Source organism: Pipistrellus hanaki, assembly GCF_964339955.1.
Source record: "Pipistrellus hanaki genome assembly, chromosome: 18".
In the NCBI taxonomy this organism is placed as follows: Eukaryota; Metazoa; Chordata; class Mammalia; order Chiroptera; family Vespertilionidae; genus Pipistrellus; species Pipistrellus hanaki.
In genome coordinates this window covers 12,924,001-12,930,000 of record NC_140520.1, presented here as the reverse complement: position 1 = coordinate 12,930,000, position 6,000 = coordinate 12,924,001, and the positions used below count along the sequence as shown (strand labels likewise).

The 6,000-nt window shown below is 52.1% G+C and overlaps 1 protein-coding gene across 1 annotated transcript in view; it reads right to left on the bottom strand.

Moving 5' to 3' along the window:
• The window catches only part of TDRD10 (tudor domain containing 10), a gene marked incomplete at its 5' end in the record, with an annotated part of 28,790 nt that overhangs the window by 22,042 nt on the left and 748 nt on the right, over positions 1-6,000 (bottom strand). The gene's annotated exons all lie outside the window — the stretch shown is intronic.

Sequence of the window (6,000 nt, the reverse complement as noted above, 5' to 3'; positions counted from 1 at the left end):
TAAGGCGGGGTCTGGGGAGCGGGCGCAGAGCTTGCAGGCCCTCCAGGCGAGCCCCTCCCCCCAGACCTCCACTTGTTCACCGACCCGGAGGCCCTCCGAACGAAACACGTGGAGATCCGTTATCACAGCGAACAGAAAACGGTCACCACGAGCACATTGAAAACCACATCCATCTCGCCCTGGCCGGTGTGGGTAGGTGGTTAGAGCATCTGCCCACACACCGAAGGGTCTCCCGTGCCATTCCCAGTCAAGTGCATGTACCTGGATGGCAGGTTTGATCCCTGATCCTAGTATGGGAGGCAAGTATGGGAGGCAACCAATCGGATGTGTCTCTCTCACATCAGTGTTTTTCTCTTTCCCTCTCCCTCCCTCCCTCCTTCTCTCTAGTAATCAATGGGGGGGAAATGTCCTCAGTGAGGATTAACAGACAAAAATACTGAAAAACACCACCTCCGCTCGGGAGCCTGCGTGTGGTGAGCACGGGGCCTTCGCTTGTAGGGAAGGGGTTCAGGTCCAGCCCAGAGCCTGGGCACATTTCCTGTCCAGTGAGCCCTCTGCCCGCCATCACCAGGGGGGCGGGCGGTGCTGTGCTTCACGCCCTTGCCCCGGGTCCAGAGCTCAGTAAACAGTGGCCATTGGTTCTCACGGTATGCATCTCGCAGGTCCTTTCCTATGACCCCGAGGAGCACGGACTTCTCATTCTACAGAAGGGAAAGGCCAAGTTCAAGGACATCAAATGATGTCCTTACGGCTATAAAAGATATTGAGGCCGAAACGGGTTTGGCTCAGTGGATAGAGCGTCGGCTTGCGGACTGAAGGGTCCCAGGTTCGATTCCGGTCAAGGGCATGTACCTTGGTTGCGGGCACATCTCCAGTAGGGGGTGTGCAAGAGGCAGCTGATTCTCTCTCATCGATGTTTCTAACTCTCTATCCCTCTCTCTTCCTCTCTGTAAAAAACCAATAAAATATATTAAAAAAAAAAAAAAAAAAGATATTGAGGAACCCGGGTCTGTGACCCTGAAGGACGCCTTGGTTCTTTTCCTACAGACACGAAGGCTGTCAACGTCCTATGAAATGGGTTTTTTCTTTCCTTTGCTTAACACGTGTAATTAAAACATTAAATTTTCAAAGAAAATGGTAGCTCTCTCAATTGTTCCCAGCTGTCGCAGGAAACCACAGCTTTCGCTGCAGCTAACTTTAAATAGAACCAGAAGCAATGAAGGTAATTAAAAGGCGTTGGTATAGGGAAATAAAAACAGAGAGGGGTGTGCGGGCAGAATCAGGGTTGTGGGTGTTTGTCCCAACTTCATGGAATCCTCAGAAAAGTCTACTGTAAGGTGAGCACATGTCCCGCTTTTGGCGGGACAGTCCCGATTTTTAACAATTTGTTAAAAATTGTAAAAAATCTCAGGACTTTCTTTTTATTATTGATTTTTTACAGAGGAAGGGAGAGGGATAGAGAGCCAGAAACATCGATGAGAGAGAAACATCGATCAGCTGCCTCTTGCACACCCCCCACTGGGGATGTGCCCACAACCAAGGTACATGCCCTTGACCAGAATAGAACCTGGGACCCTTGAGTCCACAGGCTAATGCTCTATCCACTGAGCCAAACCGGTTTTGGCAATCTCGGGACGTTTTTAAAATGCCACAGGACGCGGGACAAATTGTTAAAAATCGGGACTGTCCCGCCAAAATCGGGACATCTGGTCGCCTTACTTTAAGGGCCGGCCAGGCCAGGTGCTAACAGCTCCTATACGTTGCACATGGGGTCCTCGCTAGAAGCCCTAAGAGCTGTACGTTATCACCCCATTATTACCCCATTGTACAGAGGAGTTCCCGGAGGCTCCCAAAACAATAATCTGGTCATTTGCCCAAGATAGCGATCTACGCTCATTAAGGGAGAACCCTGTTTTTGGAATCCAGACAACACCACTCTCCAGGGAGTTTCCACTTGGCCTGGAGAAACATCTTATCTGTGTTTTTAAAAAGACAGAGACTATATAAAGAACCTGTATCATTCAATAACAAGATAAAAGAAACCAATGAGAAAGTGGACCAACATCCTGATCAACATTTCTCCAAAGCCATACACATGGCCAGGAAGCCCACAAAAAGATGCTCAGCATCACTGGGCATTTGGGAAATGCAAATCAGAACTACAATGACAGCCTTGGCCAGTGTCGCTCAGTGGTTAGATCCCTGGCCGTCGGGGAGGGGTCTCGGGTTTGATTCCAATTCCCAGGTCAAGGGTACATACCTGCCTTACAGATTTGGTCCCTGACCCCAGGTCCCAGCCCAGCTGTGAGCAGGAGGCAGGCAATCAGTGGGTCTCATGTATATCAATGTTTCTCTTTCCCTGTTTCTCCCCCTCCCTTCCACTCTCTCTAAAAATCAATGGAGCCCGGCCCTCATGGCTCAGTGGTTTGAGTGTTGACCTATGAACCAGGAGATCATGGTTCAATTCCCAGTCAGGGCACATGCCTGGGTTCCGGGCTCGATCCCCAGTGTAGGGTGTGCAGGAGGCAACCCATCAATGATTCTCATTATTGATATTTCTTTCTCTCTCCCCCTCTCCCTTCTATGAAACCAATAACACACATATTTTTAAATATGCTTTATTGATGTTTTTACAGAGAGGAAGGGAGAGGGATAGAGAGTTAGAAACATCGATCATAAAAAATAAGTAAATAAAAATAAAATAAAAAATAAAAAAATAAATTAAAAAAAAAAATAAAGAAACATCGATCAGCTGCCTCCTGCATACCCCTTACTGGGGATGTGCCAGAAACCAAGATACATGCCCTTGACCCGAAACCAAGGTATATGCCCTTGACTGGAATCGAACCTGGGACCCTTCAGTCCATTAGCCAATGCTCTACCCACGAGTTAAACTGGTTAGGGCAATAAAAATTTTTTTTAAATAAAAATATAAAAATCAATGGAAAAAATATCCTCAGGTGAGGATTAAATAAATAAGCCACAATGACACCACCTCACGCTCACTGTGATGGGCATAATAAAAAGGACGGCAATAATGACGTGTTGAGGATGTGGAGAAACAGGAACCCTCCCGTTGCCAGCAGAAAGGTAAAATGGTGCAGTCACTCTGCAAAAATACAGAGAATTCCACGTGACACAGCAATTCCACGCGTGGGTATACCCTCGAGAGAAATTAAAACGCACGTCTACACAAAGACGTGTTCACAGCAGCCGTGGTGGGAGCACAGCTCCAAAGTGGGAACCACCCAAATGCCCAACAACTGACACGTGAAGGAACCAATAAAATGCGGTCTATCCATACCACGGGACATTCTTCAGCAACACAAAAGGAACAAAGCATTAACAAATACTACAACACAGAGGAGTCTCAAAAACCTGATGCTGAAGGAAAGAATCCAGACACCAAGACCACATGTTGTAGGATTCCACTCACATGCAAAGTCCAAAACAGACAAACCTGTAGCAGTAGAAAGTAGATTAGCGGCTGCCTGGGGTGGGAAGGAGGAGATGGGATGGGTGGTAATTGCTAAGAGGCCCAAGGCTGCCGTCGGAGGTGACGACATAATGTTCTAACAGTGGCTGTGCTGTAAACATGTTCCATATTTTTAATCACACACTGAAAACGTGAGCTTTATGGTATGCCAGTTATTATCGCAATAAAACTTCTCTTTAAAAGTCAAGAAACAGCCAAAACCAGTTTGGCTCAGTGGATAGAGCGCTGTCCTACAGACTGAAGGGTCCCAGGTTCGATTCTGGTCAAGGGCATGTACCTTGGTTGCAGGCACGTCCCCAGTAGGGGGTGTGCAAGAGGCAGCTGATCGATGACTCTCATCAATGTTTCTAACTCTCTATCTCTCTCCCTTCCTCTCTGTAAAAAATCAATAAAAACATATTTAAAAAAAATAAAAAATAAAAATAAATAAAAGTCAAGAAACATTTTCTCGCGGAAACCGGTTTGTCTCAATGGATAGAGCATTGGCCTGCGGACTGAAGGGTCCCAGGTTAGGTTCCGGTCAAGGGCATGTACCTTGGTTGCGGGCACATCCCCAATGTGGCATGTGCAGGAGGCAGCTGATCCCTGTCTCTCTCTCATCGATGTTTCTAGCTCTTTATCCCTCTCCCTTCCTCTCTGTAAAAAAAAAAATCAATAAAAATTTATTTTTTTAAAAAAAGAAACATTTTTTCTTTTGCCATGCCGGCTCACAAAGCAGTGCTCACCAATGAAGCCCGGGGTGGCCAGGATCCCTCAGTCCCCGGGGCCTGCAGTGAGGATTTAAAACGTAGTATATGAGCCTCTGTGGCACACTAATTTTTAAAAAATATATTTTATTGATTTTTTACAGAGAGGAAGAGAGAGGGATAGAGAGCTAGAAACATGGATGAGAGAGAACCATCGATCAGCTGCCTCCTGCACACCTCCCACCGGGGACGTGCCCACAACCAAGGTACATGCCCTTGACCGGAACCGAACCTGGGACCCTTCAGTCCGCAGGCCAATGCTCCATCCACTGAACCAAACCAGTTTCGGCCACACTAATTTTTTTTAAGCTAAAAACCAATATTGCTGCCGAAACCGGTTTGGCTCAGTGGATAGAGTGTCGGCTTGCGGACTCAAGGGTCCCAGATTCAATTCCGGTCAAGGGCATGTACCTTGATTGCGGGCACATCCCCAATGGGAGGTGTGCAAGGAGGCAGCTGATCAATGTTTTCCTCTGATGGATGTTTCTAACTCTCTATTCCTCTCCCTTCCTCTCTGTAAAAAAATCAATAAAAAATATATATATTTTTAAAAAACAACACTATTGCTTCCAGCAGTAGGGTGGTGGCAGAGACCTCTTGTAACGTAGAGTGACCCACAGTTCTAACAGAACTCCGCACCTGAACAGCTTCAGTCCCTGCTGTCCGCTCCCACCCCCCACCCCCTCCATCCCCACCAAAAACCTCTCAGAGGCCCCAGGGGTGAAGCCAGCGACCAGCCCTTGGGGAACAGTGCCCCCTGCCAACTTGGATGGTCATGGGGGTGCAAGTCCCACAACTGCCTCCACCCCCGGGTCCCCACCGCTCCTCCCCCTGCAGCCCGGGGCTTGGAACCCACAACCAGCCTTGGCTCGCCTCTCCTCTCCCGGCCCAGTGCAGCCACCCCACCGCCCCGACGCCGCCCCCGGCGCCTCATCGCCTCACACCCGCCTCCTCCAGGCCCCGGGGGCGCAGGGCGAGGTGCCCCTCCGGCCGCCGATCCCCCGCGGGGAGAGCCCGGTCCTGGAGGCGCCAGGCGGCGCTCCGGGAGGGTGACCCGGGGATCCCCGGCCTTGGAGCCAGTGAGCACTGCCGGCTGCACCCAGTCTTATTAGGCACAGCACCCCCCAAAAAAGCACACACACCCCCAAAGAGTAACGTTCCCAGAGAGCGTGGAGGGAGCGGACCGGCTCGCCTGGCTCTGGGGTGGGGTGGGGGAGAGAAGTGGGGCTGTTTTCAGGGTGGGAGAGAAGCACGTGGCGCACACCGAGCGCATTTGACGGCAGCGGGCGGGTCCCGGCGGAGCGCAGAAGTGGGGGCGTGCTGAGAGGGGGCGCGCTCGGTGGGGGCGCTCAGGGAGGGGCGCTCAGGGGGGGCGAGCTCAGGGGGGGTTCAGGGGGGCGCTTGGTGGGGGCGCTCAGTGGGGGCGCTCAGGGGGCGGCTCGGTGGGGGCGCTCAGTGGGGGCGCGCTCAGAGGGGGCGCGCTCAGAGGGTGCGTTCGGTGGCGGTGCGCTCGGTGGGCGCGCTCAGGGGGGGGCGCTCAGTGAGGGCGCTGGGGGGGGCGCTCGGGGGGGGGGCGCTCAGTGAGGGCGCCGGGGGGGGCGTTCGGGGGGGGCGCTCGGTGGGCGCGCTCAGGGGGGGGCGCTCGGTGGGGCGCGCTCGGTGGGGGCGCGCTCGATGGGCGCGCTCGGGGGGGGGGCGCTCAGTGAGGGCGCTGGGAGGGGCGTTCGGGGGGGGCGCTCAGTGAGGGCGCTCGGGGGG